We start from the raw sequence: 19,175 nt of genomic DNA, 5'->3' as shown, positions 1-19,175 counted from the left end.
CCTCTGACGCCTGCCCTGAGCCCCAGGTTCCATCCTCGGTGCCTGAACCCAGCTCCCAAACCTCTCCGAGGCTGACGTCACTTGTCCCTAGGCCAAGAACCCCTCCCTGCAGACTCAAAGCTGTCTGCGGGCAGGAACTTACAATGCATTCACCCACGGATTCCAGACCCGCAGCACAGACACAAGTGCTCAGGAAGCATCGGCGACAGAACACATTATAGGAACGAACCGCAAGACGAGACAGTTTTGACCAAACGATCCTGAGTCAGAATGCTATTACGGGGCCTAATGCCAGGTGAAACTCCTGGGGCGGCCAGGTGAAATCCACATCACACTGTCTGTGAAGGAACTACAGGAAAGAAACAGAGTTTCGCATTTCACAAGTACTGTCTGCTGCAAGCCTGAATGAAAAGCTGCAAGGTCAGAACCTGCTGGGCCCGCTCCACGGGCGCTCAGGGTGCAGGGAGGGTGACCTCACAGGCAGCTCGCAGCCTCCTCCCCGCCTCACCTTCTCCACTCTCTCTGCGGAGCTACCCCTCCCTCTTTTCTCAAGCCTGTCCAGTTACTCAACAGCCCCACGCGCACAAGCATCCATCTCTCATTCTGGCAAACGCTTCCAGCTCTCTGACTCCAACCTCCTCCCACCTCCATCCCTGACACTCTCGGAGACCCAGACGCTGCTGAACACAGACCTCAGGTTCTCAACCCACACAGCCTGCTAGAACTGTCTGGGGCACTTCTAAAAGCTACTGGTCCCTCTTGGGTCCAAAGTGAGGTCCCATCACAGGCATTTTTAAAAAGCTTTCCAGCAGAGGAAGATGGCCCAAGTCCTTGGGCCCCTGCACCTGTGTGGGAAGACCCAGAGGAAGCTCCTGGCTCCTGATTGGCGCAGCCCCAGCCGTTGCGGCCAACTGAGAGTGAACGAGCAGATGGAAGACCTGAAGACCTCTCTCTCTCCTCTCTCTCTCTCTCTCTCTTTCTCTCTCTGCCTCTCCTCCTCTGTTAACTCTTTCAAATGAATCTTTTAAAAAATAAAAAGTTTTCCAGGCCACACAGTTTGCAGGTGCAGCCAGGGATAAGAACTGTAAGCTGGGGCCAGCACTGTGGCATGGCAGGTGACACCACTTACAATGCCAGCATCCCATATCAGAGCACTAGTTCAAGTCCCGGCTGCTCTGCTTCTGATCCAGCTCCCTGCTAAAGCACCTGGGAAAGCTGAGGAAGATGGCTCAAGTAGCTGGGCCTCTGCCACCCACATGGAAGACCTGGATGGAGTTCCAGACGCCTTGCTTTGTCCTGGCCCAACCCTGGCCACTATATCCATTTGAAGAGTAAATCTGCAGATGGAAGATTTCGATCGCTCTCTACCTCTCCCTTCCTCTCTCTGCCACTCTGCCCTTCCAAAAAATAAATCTTTAAAACAAAACAAAACCTGCAGGCGCCTTGTATGTCAAATGCACACCTCTCGCCAGCACTGAGAGATAGCCTCTTCCATGAACAGTGGACCTCCTTCACCCTGTCTGAAACTGCCCCAGTCTCCGGAAGACAGCCTGGGCCACGCCTCCACCTGCAGGCCACGGCCAGAGCGCCTCTGTCTCCACATACTCCTAGAGAACAGAGTCTGGAGACCTGCCCCCTTCCCCACTACTGCCAACGAAACCAAATCCCTGCGAGGCTGCCTCATCAGAGCATGGCCAGAGGCCCCTGGGGCCTGCTCTTGGCGGCCATGCACCAGACAGAGCTGCCATGGACACACACACACACACACACCATGCCCACCTCCGGCCGTGCCTGATGCAGCTCCCACCTGCCTCGGCTCCGAGACCCCATCCCCATCCTGCAAGGTCCAGCGCACACCCTGTCTTCTCCCTGGTGCCTTCCACAGCCTTCTAGATTCGTCTCCCCGTTCTTGAACCCCAAAGACGCACAATCACAGCTCAACAAACTGCTACCTTCTAATTATCTCACAAAGGTTGTTTTCTCATTCAACTCGGCAGAGAGAAACGTGGCATTTGTTCTGCACTCATCCTTCGACTCCAGGGCCCACGTGCTGCGTGTTTTCCCGCTGACATCGACTGGAAACATTCAGGTGTCGTCAAACTGTCCCTGAAGCAACCACAGCTCTGCATCTCCAGGCTGTCTCACGTCAGGTGACATTAAAAAAAAAATCTCTCCTCTGACCACCATTCCCTAGTATGCTCTTTATACACCAGGACAGGTAGGCGGGGAGGGTTGGCTTTTTAAGAAAAGTGTGAATGTAGTGCAGCGGGTTAAGCCCCGACTTGCTATGCTGGTTTGAGTCCCTGCTACTCTGCTTCTGATCCAGCTCCTGCTGATGCGCCTGGGAAGGCAGCAGAGGACGACCCCTGCCCCCCATATGGAAATCCTGGCTTAGCCCAGCCCTGGCTGTTCCAGCCATCTGGAGTGAACCTGAAGACGGAAGCTCTCTCTCCCTCTTTCTCTTTCTGTGTCTGCTGCTCTGCCTTTCAAATAAATAAACAGATCTTTTTTAAGAAAAAGAAAAAAACGTGAACGAGTAGCCCATCTGTATTCCAGTATTCCTTTATTGCCTTGGCTCTTGGGAAAGAGGAGGCGGTCTTTTGATAGCAACGTTTTGCTCCCACTGATATATTCGCCTCAGAGTTTGAGTTCACAAAAACACAGACTCTGATCTAAACCTCCAGGGCCTGCCACAGTGCAAGGCAGGCAGCAACACAGCTGTTCACCACGCCTTGGCTGGGAGCTGCAGGCGCTCTGCAAACCTTGGGAAAGTGCTCACCTCAGCCCCCTCGGGGCACCGTGAGAGCTGAGCTGGAGCTCCTGTGCGAGTGCCCACGGAGGAAGGCGACACTCTGCCTTTCTCGTCACACCCAGCTCTTCTGTGGGAATGCCATCATGCTCTAGCAGCAGGATTACGGGAGGATTTGTGGCCCTCGGCAGCCGAGTGGAACATCTACAGAACCCGCATGCAAAGGCTCCGGATTAAAGTTTAAAAACGCCCCCTTCCCTCTAAGAGCAACTTGGCCAATTACTGTAACACAGCTTTGCAGACAAAAAGCCTTCCCAGCCCACACAGACGTCCCTGCAGCCAGCCCGGCTGGAGCATCCCCAGGCCCCCGCGGCTCACATCTGGGCAGCTGAGGCACGACAATGCCTTCTGTGGTCCTGGGCAGGGAGCTGCGGTGTCGTCATAGGAATGCGTTCCTAGAGCTCCGAAGTCAGACAGGCAGGGACCTGACTTCAGGTCCCGCCCAGCTCCCGGGGCTGCTGTGAGGGGACAGTTTGGTAATGGGAGCAGCTGGCACGAAGCAGTCTGAGTCCCACACAGGTGGCAGCAGACACCAGCTGGGGCACGCACTGGCTGTGTGGCCTGCAGCACGCTGCCGGTCCACTCTGAATCTTAGTTTTCGCATATGCAAAAAGAGGAACAATGACAGGTCTTGCAGGATCATTGGCGAAAATTAAATGCCAATGCCTAAAAGGAGCAGCACAGCGCCTGCTACACCGGGAGACACTCAAAAACCTTCAGGGGTCACCTCCCACACGGCGTTTGGTTTTGACGGACAAGATGCTAATTACTACTGGAGGAAAAAAGTTTCCCAAACTCAAAAAAAAAAAAAAAAAAAACAAGGAATATTAAACCGCCGTGAACTGCTGGAGGGAGGAGGAGTGACTTCCATCCTTCCATCCGCGCGGATGGTCTGCGTGTACCCCTGGCACCCGAGCCGTCCAGCTGCATTTCTAGAAAGCCTTGAACAGTGCATGTCTCATGTGACGTGTGGGGATGCTGAACCTGCTTCTACCACAGAAGCGAAGATTGCACGTCTGACAGCCATGGACATCTCAGCTCCTCCTCATTAAGGGAAATGTCCCAACCGACCCAAGTTAACAGCACCTGCGATCAGCGACCAAGCTACAGTCAGGAAAGAAACAAAGCAAAAGCAACTCGCTGAGAACATCTCCTTCCCTCCTGCCACGCAGCCATCTTGGGAGCAGTATTTAGAAGCACTACAGGGCCGGCGCCAAGGCTCACTAGGCTAATCCTCCACCTGCGGCGCCGGCACCCCGGGTTCTAGTCCCAGTCGGGGCGCCAGATTCTGTCCCGGTTGCTCCTCTTCCAGTCCAGCTCTCTGCTGTGGCCAGGGAGTGCAGTGGAGGATGGCCTAAGTGCTTGGGCCCTGCACCCGCATGGGAGACCAAGAGGAAGCACCTGGCTCCTGGGGAGTGAACCAACGGAAGGAAGACCTTTCTCTAAGTCTGCCTGTCAAAAAAAAAAAAAAAAAAAAAAAAAAAAAAGCAGCAGCAGCAGCAGCACTACGGAGGCAGAAAATAGTGTTGGGGCCAGTGTTGTGGTATAGTGGGTAAGGCCGCCGCCTGCAGCGCCAGTATCTCATATGGGCGCCGGTTTGAGTCCCGGCTGCTCCACTTCTGATCCAGCTCTCTGCTATGGCTTGGGAAAGCAGAAGATGGCCCAAGTCCTTGGGCCCCTGCACCCATGTGGGAGACCCAGAGGAAGCTCCTGGCTCCTGCCTTCGGATCAGCTTCGGAGTGAACCAGTGGATGGAGGATCTCTCTCTCTCTCTCTCTCTCTCTGCCTCTCTGCCTTTCAAATAAATAAATAAATCTAAAAAAGAAAAGAAGTGTCGCTTTGGAGTTCCCCTGGCACAGCGGCAGGTGCCCTCACTCAGTCTCAGGCCGGCAGCAGCATTGGGAGCTGGTTAACAACACCCCTTCCCACGTCTCGCCTACTGCGTCAGAAGCTCTGCAGAGGGCCCCGCCTATGTGCACTAGAGTGTGAGAAACACTGCTGGCTCAGGGCGTGACATGGCCACGACTGCCCCACCCCAGAGCTCAGGAAATGGAAGCGCCCCCAGCCCCCACCCCCGGAGGCCCAGCTGCCTGCACCTGACTCCAAAGCAGTCTGCCACTTTGTAGCCAAACTGTCGATACCATTTGCTCTGAGTGGCCTAGCTGAGCTGCGGCGACGTGAGGCGAGAGGACCAGAGGACGGGTGGTGACGTCTGCACTCGGCAGTGATGAATTATAAATGATTAAACCCACATCACGCATTAGCCCTGAAGCTCGCCGTCCCCCAGGACCAGGCTGCTTTCCCTGTTCTGCTTAGCAGCTGGGCGGCCAGGAGGAAGCTGGGTCCCGTCCCTGACAGTCCCTGGCGCACCCGATCCCGCGCACTGCTTTGAAGAGAAAGAGAATCGAGTTGCCTGTTCTGTCTCTGGAACGCTTAACCGCGCTGCTCACTCTGCCCAGACCAGCACCCACAGGAAACAACCAGGAAAAGTCCTCTGTGGGCCCAGGAACAAAGCAGCCTGCAGTACTGGGTGCGCTGGGAGTGAGTCACCGCAAAGAATCCAATGCGCGCACAGGGGCACTACAATGCTGCCAGGCTGGCTCAAAGTGGACCTTTTTTTTTTTTTTAATCAAACCCTAAATCAAGCTTCTATCAGATAAGGTGGTCCATTAAATGACTGACATTCAAACTGCAGCCTCACGGTCAGGAAGAAGCCAGACACCTCATTCACGATTCCCAACCTTCTCACATGAGCCTGACAACGATGCTCGGGGCACAGATCCGCCCTGTCCCTGGAAGTGAATCCCATCTCTCTCTGGCGCTCTGCACGGGAGAGGCTGGAGTCAAAGGGACCCACGCCTGGGAGTCAGGGGCCTGCGTCTGAATCCCAGCCACGCCAGCTGCTCCCGCTTCTCCACTCCGGGGCTCTGTTCTTCCACTCACACCTGGTGGTAAAACCATGCCATGCACCAATGTAAACTATCGGCTTTCTGGCTGTTTTTGTAAAAGCGACTTAAGCAGCTTGCAAGACTCTGGAACATGAAAAACTGAAGCACTTGTTTGGAAATGGGTCCAGTCAAACCAGCCCACGGAAGGAAGGGACAGCACACACACACACTAATTTCATTGTACGTTTCTCTAGATTTCTACTTAGACACTTTCAACAAGCTAATAAAGAAAAAAAATCCACCGAGGAACGTATCTGAAAAATTGGTCAATTTTCAAAAACCGGACGGCCAGACCTAAGCAGCGATTCCACCAGGCAGCTGACAAAGCAGAATGAGCTTTCTCCAGTCCTCAACTCTGACCCACATCAGATTCATCCCGGCAGCAACTTCCGGTTCACTCTGCCTTTCCCTGAGACTTGGGCTCTCCAACAAGGCACAGGGATAATATTCTGGAGTCCAGGGCCGGCGCTGTGGTGTAGCGGGTAAAGCTGCCGCCTGCAGCGCCGGCATCCCATATGGGCGCCGGTTCGAGTCCCGGCTGCTCCACTTCCAATTCGGCTCTCTGCTATGGCCTGGGAAAGCAGCAGAAGATAGCCCAAGTGCTTGGGCCCCTGCATGGGAGACCCGGAGGAAGCTCCTGGCTTTGGATCGGCACAGCTCCTGGAGTTGCGGCCAATTGGGGAGTGAAGCAGAGGACGGAAGACCTCTCTCTCTGCCTCTCCTTCTCTCTGTGTAACTCTGAATTTCAAATAAATAAATCTTAAAATCTTTAAAAAAAAATACTGTGGAGTTCTACAGACCTGTCACTCACGTAAAGCCCCCAGCTCCACCGGGCTGTGTGACAGGACACGTGTCTGTTTCTCACCTGTAGGAGAGCGACAGCACCTAGATGACTGACATGTGACTGCTGGACCCACTGCCCCCCAAGAATACGTCCCCTGCGAGGTCTTTACTGTGCGCCCGCCACGAGTACCCACAACCCAGCAGGGCGCTGGCTTCCAAGACATCACAGGGTCACAAGAGCCCCAGATACGGGCTCCCACTGAGTATATGGGGTGGAGGGGCTGGGAGGGTGCAGGAACAGGGACTCAACCAGTGCACTGGCTGGCGGAGCCTTGACAGAAGAGGTGCATGTAAACCCAACACGCCAGTAAGAAGTCCAGGAGACAAAGACGGGTAGAACTAAGCATTCCCCACATCCCTTCCAACTTCAAATCCCTGGAGTCCTCGCTCTAGGACTTCTCCAAAGCTAAGGGTTACCAGGTACTCCTGCCAGGAAGGGGCAAGGACCTTGGTCATGCACACGCCATGAACAGGACAGGTAAAGTGCTGAGAAAGGGGAGAACACGCGCCGCAAAGTTAGACAACTTGAAGGCTCTTTCCAGCGCAGGAGGATGACAATTCCACGGATGAAAATCTCTTAGCCTGTGGTTCAGGAAGTCAGGAAGAACTCCTGGGGTAGAGGGACACCTGCCCTTCCACAAGCCAAGCCCTCAGCACCAATCAGAGCTTCAAAAACTTCACCACTTCTGCAAGGCTCTTATCAGAATCTCACTCTTGGGAAACCTCCCCTGGTTATGAAAGACTGTAGCAACCCTACTTCTACAGCCCAGTTCTACAAAGGCGGGGTATTAACACTTGAAGGTTTCGCATTCTTCACGCCTTGCTGGGAAACAGTTCTCCCCAGAGATCCCCATCTGTCTGCCTGGGGGCGGCAGGGAGGCTAGAAGCCCCCACAGGGCAGGCAGATGGAAGCAAGGCGTCATCCAACCAGGCCACCCATCGGAACCTGCTCCTGGCCCGGCGGCCTGAATCCTGCCTCACAGCGACCCACATTCTCCCAAACTTATCTCCCCGTGAGACTGGGCAGGACAGACGATTAAAGCTCGGGAAGACACAGGTGCGCTTCCCCAACACAACCACTTGTTCAGAACACAAGCACCCGAGCCGCCGTGCACAGACACCAACCGCTCATCTGGCCACAGATGCAAACTCCCAGCGCAGACCCAAGCACTCAGTAGGATCTTGTCAGCGCGAGCATCCCCTATCTCCAGCTACAAGGTGCACGTGTTTCCTGCCAACTCCTCATTGTATTACGTAATGCAGGGACCCGGAGCACGGTAATTAAAATTCACCTTGTTCAATCATTTCAACCCCTTGTTCCAATCCTTTCGTCCACAGGGTATTTTCGGGGAAGAACTCGTCCTTCTCGCCTTTTCCTGCCCGTTTTCTTACGTGAATGTTAAAAGGGGAAGGGAATTCTGAACATCTCTCCAGAAAAAAAAAAATTTAAATTTCGTGGAGAGAACACTGGAGACGGAGCTTCCAGTTCTGCCACTGACAAAGTTTTGCAGCGTGACCTTGGGCAAATCTGCGCCTCGGTTTCCCCCACCACCACCTGAACCCCAATAATACCTAAGCCCCCTCCCTTAATGCACAGACTGCAGATGCGCCCGCCCCGGGGCAGCACAACACGGAGAGGCCCGCCCGGACAGAGGGATCTCCCGGGAATGGGTTTTCACAGGCCCCAGCTGGGCTTTCTAGGGAGCTCAGGCTCAACCACCCAGCCAACTTCAGGTACGAAAACCTGTTGGCACGAACGACTCCGGCGAGCGCCAGCCTCTTCCCCCACGCGCTCGGCTCCGAGGGAGCCGCCCCACGGGGAGACTCAGGCCAGGGTCTCCCGGCAGAGGCCGCTCCCTACCCCGACGAGCCCCGCAGGACCGCGGCCCGGGTCTCTGTCATCCCACGCGGGAACAAAAGGCAGCTGGAGCCCGGCTTCGCCGCCCCCGTCCCCGCTGCGCTGTGGGGGCGGCGGCTGGGGAGGGGGAAAGGAGGCCCCGCTTCGGCCCGGAGGAGAGCGGGGACCCCTCCCCCGATTCCCGGAGGAAGCTGGGGCTGCGCTCGGGCACGCGGGGCGCCAGGGAGACCAGGATGGCCCCGGAGGAAGGGGCGCCGGGCCCGGGGGCGCCCGCGTCGGAGGTGTGAGTGCGGGGAGCCCCAGACTCCGAGGACAGGAAAGGGAGCGCTCGCAGCGGGAGGGGGCCAGGGTGCAAGCAAGAGGGTCCTGCCTGGGAGGAGGCGGCAGGGGTGCACGCTCCAGGGGGCTTCGCCCTGCCGAGGGGGAGGGTCCGCGCCCAGCGGCCCCGCTGCGGCTCCCGAGCCCGCACGTCCCAGCTCACCTCCGCTCCTCCGGGCCGGGGCGTGTGCGCTGCTGCTGCCGCCCGTAGCGCTGGGAAGGCAGGCGGGAGCCACCGGAGCCCGCGGAGCCGCAGCCGCCGCCGCCGCCGCGTCTGCCTCCCTTTGACACCCACACACCAACCAACATGGCGGCCGGGAGGGGGCGCGCCGGCTGCGTGCGCGCGCCCGCCGGCCCCGCCCCTCCGAGGCCCCGCCCCAGAGCCCACCTGCCCCGCCCCTGCGACCCCTTCGGCGCCCCGGCCCCGCCCCTGCGACCCCATCGGCGCCCCGGCCCCGCCCACTTGAGGCTCCGCCCCCGCGACCCCGCGAAGGCCACACCCACCTCCTCACGGCTCTGCGGCCGCTCCCAGGGTCCTCGCGACCCCGCGCCGACCGCCCAGCCTCCCGCAGCGCCCAAATCCCGCACCCCCGACCGCCACACAATTAATCCCGGCAAATTCATACTCAGCAACCGTCACTCCGACCCCCCACCAGGGCTCCCCAGCCCCACACACGCGCTCGGGACCCTCAGCCGCACACTGCACGCACCACCCAGGCCAGGACTCCTGTCCCCACCGTGCAGGGAGTCCAGGCTGGCAGGGGGCTTGGGACCTGCGGGGCGCTGGTCGCGGTGGGGGCCTCGAGCTGCCAGTGCGTTCACGTAGTGACAGTTCAGTGATGTGCTCTTCAGATGCGTGCACTCTCTCCGTGTGTGCTGTACTTCAATAAACTCAACTCCTAGACGCCTCTGAGCAGGCGCCCAGCTTCTCCGGCTGCTCGTGAACCCACCAGGTTCCTGGAACTGAACAGGTGCAGAGGGATGCGGGCCCGCAGGGTCTCACGGGTGCTCGACCACCAGCAGCCCCTACGGCTTTTTCCCCGGTTCCACGACACCCAGCGGCCACCCCAGTGCTGGCCACAGAAAAGAGACAGCCCCGAAGGTGACCGATGCTGGGGCCCAGGGGTCTACCCCACAGGGGTCAGTCAGGGTTGAAAGCTGGACTTCCAGCCTGCAAGGGTGGGTGTCAGCAGGGGCCCCTCACAGCCCAGCTTGGGGCGTGAATCCGGGCTTGCTGGCTGAGCACAAGGGGCCATCCCTGCTCCCCACATGACGTCAGCACCAGGAGCTGTTTCTAGAAGTCCCACTCTGCCCCCACTCGCGGAGTGACTGCCCTCCCCTGAGCCTGGGACTCCTCCGCCCTGGGCAGCAGGAGGCAGGTGGGGGGAAGTACTCCTTGGGGTTCCCACAGCCCGGCACCTGGACATCCGTTCTCTGCCAAAAATACCAGGGCACTTCAGAAAGTTCTCGGAAAACAAAAACAAAAGGTAAGTTTGCCTTGTTTTAAAACACCTTGAAATAATCCCTGAATCCGAGGATCTTCAAAAAAAAAAAAAAAGTTCAAGGGAAACGCGTATCATGAAAAACATTAATGTATGAAATTCAACTGGGTTTGCATCATAATAAGTAGTCTATCTTTTCACCCCATTTCCCACAAACCATTTGAAGGAAGCCTGAACAACAACAACAAAAAAATTGAGAGATCTTAATACATTTGCAAGCCTACATGGCCACTTCTCCTTGGAAAAGTCCAAAACGCGTGGTTCCAGATGCTAGAAACAGGCATGATTAGCTGTGCCTCGCACTGCCTCCAGTACCTTCTCCGGCAGGAGAGCAGAGTTGTCCTTGTAGTGGGGAAGGAACAGTGGCTCCCTGTTTTGAACCTGGTCCGCCTGGAAGGGTGGGGAGGTGCTGCGATCCCTTCCCACCCTACCTTAACGGTCACCGCCCACATTCCTACAACAAGGGAAAGTATCAGGCGTTTACCTGATCACAGTTTTACATCCATGGGAGCCCTCAGGAATGAGGACCTCCCTCCCCCCATCCCGTCCCTCGCCCCCTTTTGTGCTTAGGTCTGAAGGAGAGTGGACAGCCACGTGGAAACAGGGCACAATCTACTGAAAACAGGCACCTGTGAAATCACACACACACACACACACACACTCACACACCCCGCCTCCTCCACAGCTAACAAGGTCAGGGGCTTCACAACACACAGCCGGCGCCGCATGGATTGCCCCAAACCGGCTTGGTCAACAACACGTCCTTGGACGATGCAAATGCCACCTGTCCGTGCCAAGCTGCGCGAAGCGTGGCCGCGTCACAGCGGAGCTGAACTGGAAACCTGTGTTTAACCTTCGTGCACATGAATGTAAATAGGCTCACGGGGCTGCTAGCCTAAAGCCTCTGCCACTTCTCCACCGGGGGCGCCATCTCTGTTCACATTACAGACGTGAAATCCAGTTTTCCACCTCCCCAGCCGGCAAGCGTGTGTGGGCACAGAGATAAGATGCCAGCTCTGGGAAGAGGCAGTCATGAGCTCACACTCGGGACAGGAAGTGAGTCGGAGGCCGGGGAGGTGGGGGCAGCCTCTGGCTGGGAGAACTCACATGCAGGCCTGGCTGCGAGGGCCTGAGCCCACAGGCAGTCTGGCCGAGGAGGGTGCCGTGATAAGCTGGAAGCGTTGCTTCCGCCGCCCGGAGCAGTCTAAGAGGCCAGGGCTGAAGCGGACACTCACCTGCCCTCCAGGGATCTGCAGGTGGACTGACCATGGCCGGTCTGACCTGGGAGGTGCATGACCAAAGAAGGAGAGGGCAGTACGAGGCAAGGAGGGGCTGGGGGAGGAGGGCTCCGCATGGGGACACAGCAGTGGGGGCACTAGCAGCCAGCCTGCGTGCTGAGTGACCAGCACCGTCCAGTCCAGGTGAGGTCTACACTCACAGCCCTGTGTCGCGTGAAAAGAGCCCTGTGCTGGGAATCCAGAAGCCCCTGCCTGACCCGCCAACTGGCTGCCTGACCTTGGCGCCATCACGCTTCCCCGTCTGTGATGTCCTCCTGCCCCGTGGCACAGCCTTCTAGCTCACAGCAGGCAGGGGGAGAAGGCCCCAGCAGCTGTGAGCCTTGGGTGGGTGTTAGCAATGGTTCTTACTAAATTAGAGACACGGCTGCAGCTACCCCGGCCCCTCTTGGGGCTGGAAGTCTGGGAGGATGCGAGAGTCACGCACACAGCAGAAACGGAAAGGTCACACGGACGATCCCCAGAGAGGGCTGTGAGAGCCCCCAGGGGACAACTTCCTTCTGGCTCGCTGGGAGGCAGTGATCAAGGCAGACTTCCTGGAAGTGGAGGTGCTGAAAGACAAAAGCGTTCATAGTAACGATGGCAACATCGTTGTGAGTGTTGTGCAAACGCTTTGCCTGGAGAAGCCACTGCCTCTTCCTAACAGCTCCGAGAGGCTGAGATGGGGCTGGTGCTGTGGTACAGCAGTTTTGAGTCCTGGCTGTTCTGCTTCTAACCCAGCTCCCTGCTAATGTACCCGGGAAAGCAGCTGAAGATCACTCGAGTGCGTGGGTCCCTGCCACCCACGTGGGAGACCACAGTGGAGTTCCAGGCTCCCGGCTTCAGTCTGGTCCAATCCTGGCTGTTGCAGCCATTTGGAGAGTAAATCAGCAGGTAGAAGATACCGCTCTATCTACCTTTCAAATAAATAAAAAACTAGAAAATCCAGAAAAAGGAGGTTGAAATCATCAATATCTCTTTTATAGATGAGGTTCAAGCAGTTATTTGCCCCAAAAATCTCCCTGGTAAAAAATGGTCACGCTGGACCACCTGGGTCTATCTAGTTGCAAAGGAATTTGTGCAGGCTCCAGGGAGAGATGGCTCCTCTCTCCAGCTCCCTGGTGGGCAGATAAGCAAGGCGGAGCCAATCAGGGCAGAGTTACAGAGAGGCAGAGAAAGAGAGAGAGAGAGAGAGAAAGTGAGCTTCCATTCACTGATTCACTCTGAGCCAATCCAAATCCAGGAGCCAAGCACTTGGGCCCTCTTCCACTGCTTTCCCAGGTGCATTAGCAGGGAGCTGGATCGGAAGTGGAGCAGCTGGGACTCGAACCGGCACCCATATGAGATGCTGATGCTGCAGGGGGAGGCTTGGCCTGCTGCACCACAGCGCCGGCCCCCAGAGGCACCCGTGATACTCCCGTGTCACAGGCGAGTGAGTCAGAACAGCTGAGGAGCACAGGGCCGCGGCTCCCACCACACCAGGCAGTGGCGGTCGGGGGCGAGCAGCTCCCGGCTGTGCTCTGCTGTCCTCCCGCAGGGCACCCCTTCTTTGGAGACACATGCGGGGCCCTTAATACCAGACATTCACAGGGCCCAGAGCTGAGCACTGCATGCTATACTGAAGTGTGGCACGGTGTCCCAATGCACATGTACAATTACTATATGTCAAATAAAAATGAAAAGTACAGTTTTGCAAAATAGAAAAAAAGGCACGAGAACTCAGGAGCCAGGGTGCAGCTAGCTGGACCGCAGAATGCAGAGGGCGAGAGCAGGGGATGACTCAGGAGAGACTGGCTGCCAGGTGTCGCGGGTGCATGGATCTATGCCTGCTCTGCAGCTTTGCAGAGCGCCCGCCTGCCGTCCTCCTGCAAAAGAACAAAGTCTTTTCTTCTCATCTTTCCTTTTTCATTCCTTTTTATATCCCTATTTTTCTCTTTGCCTGTTTAAAGATTTATTTATTTATTTGAAAGACAGAGTTACAGAGAGAGGGCAGCCTTCCATCTTCTGGTTCACTCCCTAGATGGTCACAATAGCTGGGGCTGGACCAGACCAAAGCCAGGAGCCAAGAGCTTCATCTGGGTCTCCCACATGGGTGCAGGGGCCCAAGCACTTGGGCTATCTTCTGCTGCTTTCTCAGGCGCATTAGTAGGAAGCTGGATAGGAAGTGGAGCAGTCGGGAAACAAACCGGTGCCCATATGGGATGCTGGCATCTCAGGTGGTGGATTAACCCATTACACCACAATACTGTCCCCAAGTTCTTTATTTTTATATATAGTAAAAATCTTTTTAAACAATCCTAAAATACACAGACCCACACTCTGTGGAGACTTGATCAGCATTCTTCAAAACTGTTCAGTTATGAAACACAACACTCAAAAACTGTCCCAAATAGGGGGAGACTCAGGATGACTATGCACAATGTGATGTGTGGATCGGGATGGAAGGATGGATGGATGGGTGGGTGGATGAGTGGATGGGTGGATGGGTGGATGGGTGGATGGATGGGTGGATGGTAGATGTGTGGGTGGATGGATGGGTGGATGGATAGGTGGTAGATGTATGGATGGATGTGTGGGTGGGTGGATGGATGGGTGGTAGATGGGTGAGTGGATGGGTGGGTGGAGGGGTGATTGGGTGGATGGATGGATGGAAAAGCTGGAGAAATTCAAATAACCCCTGGGGCTGAGTCACTGGAGTCACACTACTGCTAATACCTTCATTGTCACCAAGGGAAACAGAAGTATAAGGTCAGTAGGTAAAGCTGAGTAAACAGGAGAAGGGTGCTCCCTGCTGTGTCTTTGTAACTTTTCTGTCCATCTAAAAGCACATGAAAACAACCTTTGTTTTAAAAAACAAAACCACTCCACAGGCCCAGGATAAGGTTTGAGCAGTTTCCTTCCTGCTCTTTCTGCAGACCAGCAGCTGCCCTCCTATGCTCCCTGGGAACTGGGGGTCTTGCTGGTACTGACTCCCACCATAGGCGCACAGTAGCTCCCTCTGCACCCACCTCCCGCTTACCTCCCTTCCCAGCGTGTCTCTGGGTGATTGATCCACACCAGCATGAAGGGACTGCCTTGTGCGTGCCTTGTGTGTTGTGTGCCCATCCCCCTGCCTCTGTTTCCAAAGACCAAGCTGCATACCATGTGCACCCTTGGCCATGCATCTTTGCACTCCTGGGCAAACTCACCTGCAAGGTAAAGGGGACAGTTGGGTCCTGGGTTGTCCCCCAAGGGTTGGAGGCTTGGTCATCAAGGGTGGGTGTGTAAGAGGTGGTGAGACCCTTGTGGGGTGGGGCCCACTGGGAGGTCCCTGGACCACTGGGTGACCTGCTCTCCAAAGAGATTAAGGTTTTTATGAGGTCTCGAGTTTGTTAACATGGCAGCAGGTTGTTATAAAAGCCCAAGCCTGATCCCGGACTCCCTCTTGGGCTCCTGTCTGTCCGTGTGATCACTCCTCTCACAGCTGTGCTGTCCGCCATGAGGTCCTCACCAGAGCCGAGGTGACGCGGGTGACGTGGCCACCATACCCTTGAACCTCCAGAATTGTGAGATGAGTAAATCTCTTTTCTTTGTAAACTTACCCAGCCATTAGAGTCATGGAAAATAGACTTACTTAGTAAGTTAGTGTCTTTCTTTCTTCCTTCAGATTTACTTATTTGAGAGGCAGAGTTACAGACAGATACGGAGAGAGAGGTCTTCCATCCTCTGGTTTATTCCTGAAATAGCCACAAAAGGACCGGAGCTGGGTGGGTCAAGCCAAAGCCAGGAGCCAGAAGCTTCCTCTGGGTCTCCCATGTGGATGCAGGGACCCAAGGACTTGGGTCATCCTCTGCTGCTTTCCCAGGTGTATTAACAGAGAGCTGGATCAGAAGAGGAGCAGCCTGGACACGAACCGGCAACCATATAGGATGCTGGCGCCGCAGGCAGGGGCTTAGCCCACCACACCAAAGTGCCAGCCCCACCCCCACATAAGTTTCTAAAAATAGCAATTCCACAGTCTACAGGTTGCTGGGAGGCCAGGTATCCCTCCCTGACCCCTATTGGTCTCTTAGGCTCAAAGGGAAGACTTGCAATCCATCTTGGCCAAGTTGCTTCTTGCTCAGTGGGGTCCTGCATGCCAGATGCTTGGGAGACCTCTGGGGAGTCGTTTGCCTTCCTCAACATCTTAGCTCCCGGAGGGGTCCTCCACTGGATTAAGTGCTCCACGTTGGCCCTGCTAATTCTCACTTCCAGGATCGTGGGGCTGTCTGGGGTGCTGGCTTTTCCACGTCTTGCCCTTGCTTCTCTGAGCTACTCCACTTCTCCCGGCTACGTCTACCCCACCTCGTGTGTTTCACCTGCTGGCGCTCTGGAATGCGCTGCCATTGCTTGAGACCAGTGGACTCTACCTGACGCTTTGTCCATCGCCGTTGGAAGTCCCGCACCCGGTCAATAAACAGCTGTCTCCACACTGTGCCTCCATTCAAGCCATAAATAAAAGGACGAAACCAGACCCCTACAGCCCTGGCTGTGGGTTGCCCATCCTGAGTGCTCCTCCCGATTTCTCAACATTGGCTCGGCTCTGGTCAAACATCTGTTAAGAGGGAGAAGGGCGGGGGGGACTCCCAGCACACAGCAAGGACCGTGTGGATGTGCCCATGGTTACCCACTGCACACACGTCTCAAACTGTACTACTCCTTATGAATAAGGGCAGATGTGATGTGTCACTTGGAAATCGTGAGTGGGTGACGAGCCTAGTGGCTAAGACACCAGTTGTGTTGCACAGCACACCAGGGCACGAGTGCACAGTAAGCTGGCAGATGCTGCAGAGCGAGTGGAGGAACGAAGCTCCCAGGCTCCAGTCACAGAGTAGTGGCAGAGAGGGGGACATGCTGATCACTCCGTTTACGTCAGTTCTGAACATCGCACTGTCACCCCTCCACGTGTACAATTATTGTTAATAAACATTGCTTTAGGGGTTGGCGCTGTGGCACAGCGGGTTAACGCCCTGGCCTGAAGTGCCGGCATCCCATATGGGCGCCGGTTCTAGTCCCGGCTGCTCCTCTTCTGATCCAGCTCTCTGCTATGGTCTGGGAAAGCAGTAGAGGATGGCCCAAGTCCTTGGGCCCCTGCACCTGTGTGGAAGACCCAGAAGAAGCTCCTGGCTCCTGGCTTTGGATCGGCACAGCTCCGGCCGTTGTGGCCATCTGGGGAGTGAACCATTGGAGGGAAGACCTCTCTCTCTCTCTGCCTCTCCTCTCTCTGTGTAACTCTGACTTTCAAATAAATAAATAAATTAAAAAAAAAAAACATTGCTTTAAACATACCCACGCTGCAAAATCAGAGTACCTGGGTTTATTTCCCAATTCCAGCTTTCTCACGTCAGGGCAGACTTCTGGGAGGCAGTGGTGACGGATCAAGTCCTTGGGTCCCTGCCACCCACATGAGAGACCCGGATGGAGTTCCTGGCTCCTGCAGATGTCTGGGAACCTCCTCTCCACTCCACTCAAGGCCTCTTCTGGCAGCGGCCCCAGAACCCAGGTGAGGGCCAGCAGCCAGTGGGCACTCAGCCAGGATCCGGTGAACCAGTGGGCAGATGAGTGGCTCAGAGGTGTCCCCCTGCACCCCACAGGGGTCCCACGAGTGGAGTCTGGGGTCCAGGGGCTGTGGAGGGGCTACTCAGAGGCTCAGATGGGCCAAGGTCACTGCACCCCTGCTCCCAGGAGGACAAAGGAGCTCCCAGCTCCTATATGGGGGATGTGCCTTGCTTCTGTCAACGGCTAGAGTGTTCCCTGCTTTCCCAGCCCTGGCTCTGACTTTCACTAGGTCCACCGGTTCAGAGCCCTGCAGACAGGCCCAGGGATCCCACTGTGACCACACAGGGGTCCTGTGACCAGGGTCCCAGCAGCTTGCCCCCACCCCTCTCTGGGGAGTCACCCAGCAGGTTGGGACAGACAGGCGAAGGCAGCCTGGGCAGCCCCTACACTATGGGGTGGAGCCTCCGAGTGGTAGCTGTGCCCAGGCTGAGGGGTCAGACTCCTCTCTGCCAGCCCTGGCCACGCTCCAGCCCCAGGGGCAGCCCCCACCAGCACTTGCAGTTCTGAGAAAATAGAAGTCGAACTCCCCTCGGCACCTGCTGGCCCCACCTCCTCCTCCTCTTCCAACGACCTTGAGCCACAGCCACTGTGTGTCACGCAGACAGGGTTCCACTCCCGAGCCCACCCTTCTCCCCTGCTGTGAGCTCTGAGCCTCCTCCGAGCCCGGCTGACCCTCTGTCTCTGCGTCGGTGAGACTCCACGCCATGGGCAATGCAGATGGCACAGGTCTCCGAAGGCTGCTTCCTCTGTGCAGGGTCCTGGCGTGTAGTAGGTGCACAGTGAGGACAGAGACACTGTGGTGAGGCATCTGGTGCAGTGGTTAAGGACGCTGACTGAGGCCGGCGCCGCGGCTCACTAGGCTAATCCTCCGCCTTGTGGCGCCGGCACACCGGGTTCTAGTCCTGGTCGGGGCGCCGGATTCTGTCCCGGTTGCCCCTCTTCCAGGCCAGCTCTCTGCTGTGGCCCGGGAGTGCAGTGGAGGATGGCCCAAGTGTTGGGCCCTGCACCCCATGGGAGACCAGGAGAAGCACCTGGCTCCTGCCTTCGGATCAGCGTGGTGCGCCGGCCGCGGCGGCCATTGGAGGGTGAACCAATGGCAAAGGAAGACCTTTCTCTCTCTCACTGTCCACTCTACCTGTCAAAAAAATAAAGAAAAGGACGCTGCTCCAGCTTCCAGCTAAGGAACATCCCGGGATGCCTCAAGCTGGGTCCTTGCTACCTACTTGGGAGACCTGGCTCGAGCTCCTGGCTCCTGGTCCAGCCTCAGCGACTGCGGGCACTTGAAGAGTGAACCATCATCAGATGGGAACACGCTGTGTGTGTGTGTGTGTGCGTGTGTGTCTTCCAAATAAGTAAATACCATTAAAAAACCGAAGCAGAAAAACAACAGTGACCACTCAGCTTCTCTTCTGAGCCTTTCCATATAGCACCTCTCTTAACTTTCACAAGGACCAGGGGGAAGGCCCCCTCATTATCCCACAAGAAGGCAAGTTACAGTGGACCAGGGTCAGAAATGGGCCAGTAGGTGGCAGACTGGGGGTCTGTGCTCTGACCCAGCCCTCCGGGGTGTGGGCATTGCACTGAGAAAGGGACAGCCCGCAGGCAGCGTTCAACCTGCTCACAGGGCGGGCATTACGCAGAGCCGAGCAGGTGCTGGGATTTGAATCTTGGCCCCCTGTGGCGGGGGCCTGGAAGAGGTGCTCCAGTCTTTGTCAGGGATTAGGACCCAGATGGAAGCCAGTGAAGTGAGGCCCTTCTGCGGGCGCCTGCTTCCACAGAGGGAGGCAGCACGAGGCCCTCACCAGAGCTGAGCAGGTGCCGACGCCGCCCTGTTGGACTTCCCAGCACCCTGCGCTGTGAGTCGAGAAGTCTCAGGGCTTTGTAAAATCACAGGTCTCAGGCATCCAGTTAGAGCAGCACAGGTGCGGCTCGCCACAGCCCACAGGGGAGCAAGCTCAGACCCGAGGGAGGCGACAGCCCGTTTCCTCTCCCGGCCCAGGTGATCCCCCCGGTTCTTGACACAAGTCACACCCAAGCTGCCCCTGT

At 56.6% G+C, this 19,175-nt stretch overlaps 1 protein-coding gene across 7 annotated transcripts in view; it reads right to left on the bottom strand.

Annotated features, from left to right (window-relative positions):
* Nucleotides 1–9,088, bottom strand: part of EPN2 (epsin 2) — a 67,948-nt gene extending 58,860 nt beyond the window's left edge. For 2 of the 7 annotated variants that reach the window (XM_070061530.1, XM_070061529.1), the window contains exon 1: nt 8,940–9,088. The gene's annotated coding sequence lies outside the window, so the exon portion shown is untranslated. The remainder of the gene's footprint in view (nt 1–8,939) is intronic. The other 5 variants (XM_070061528.1, XM_051824449.2, XM_070061533.1 and 2 more) reach the window with 3 other exon arrangements.
* Nucleotides 9,089–19,175: the final 10,087 nt, after the last annotated feature.

This window comes from Oryctolagus cuniculus, chromosome 17 (assembly GCF_964237555.1).
Source record: "Oryctolagus cuniculus chromosome 17, mOryCun1.1, whole genome shotgun sequence".
NCBI lineage: Eukaryota > Metazoa > Chordata > Mammalia > Lagomorpha > Leporidae > Oryctolagus > Oryctolagus cuniculus.
Note: the sequence above shows the minus strand (reverse complement) of the source record. Positions and strands in the feature narration are given on the sequence as shown.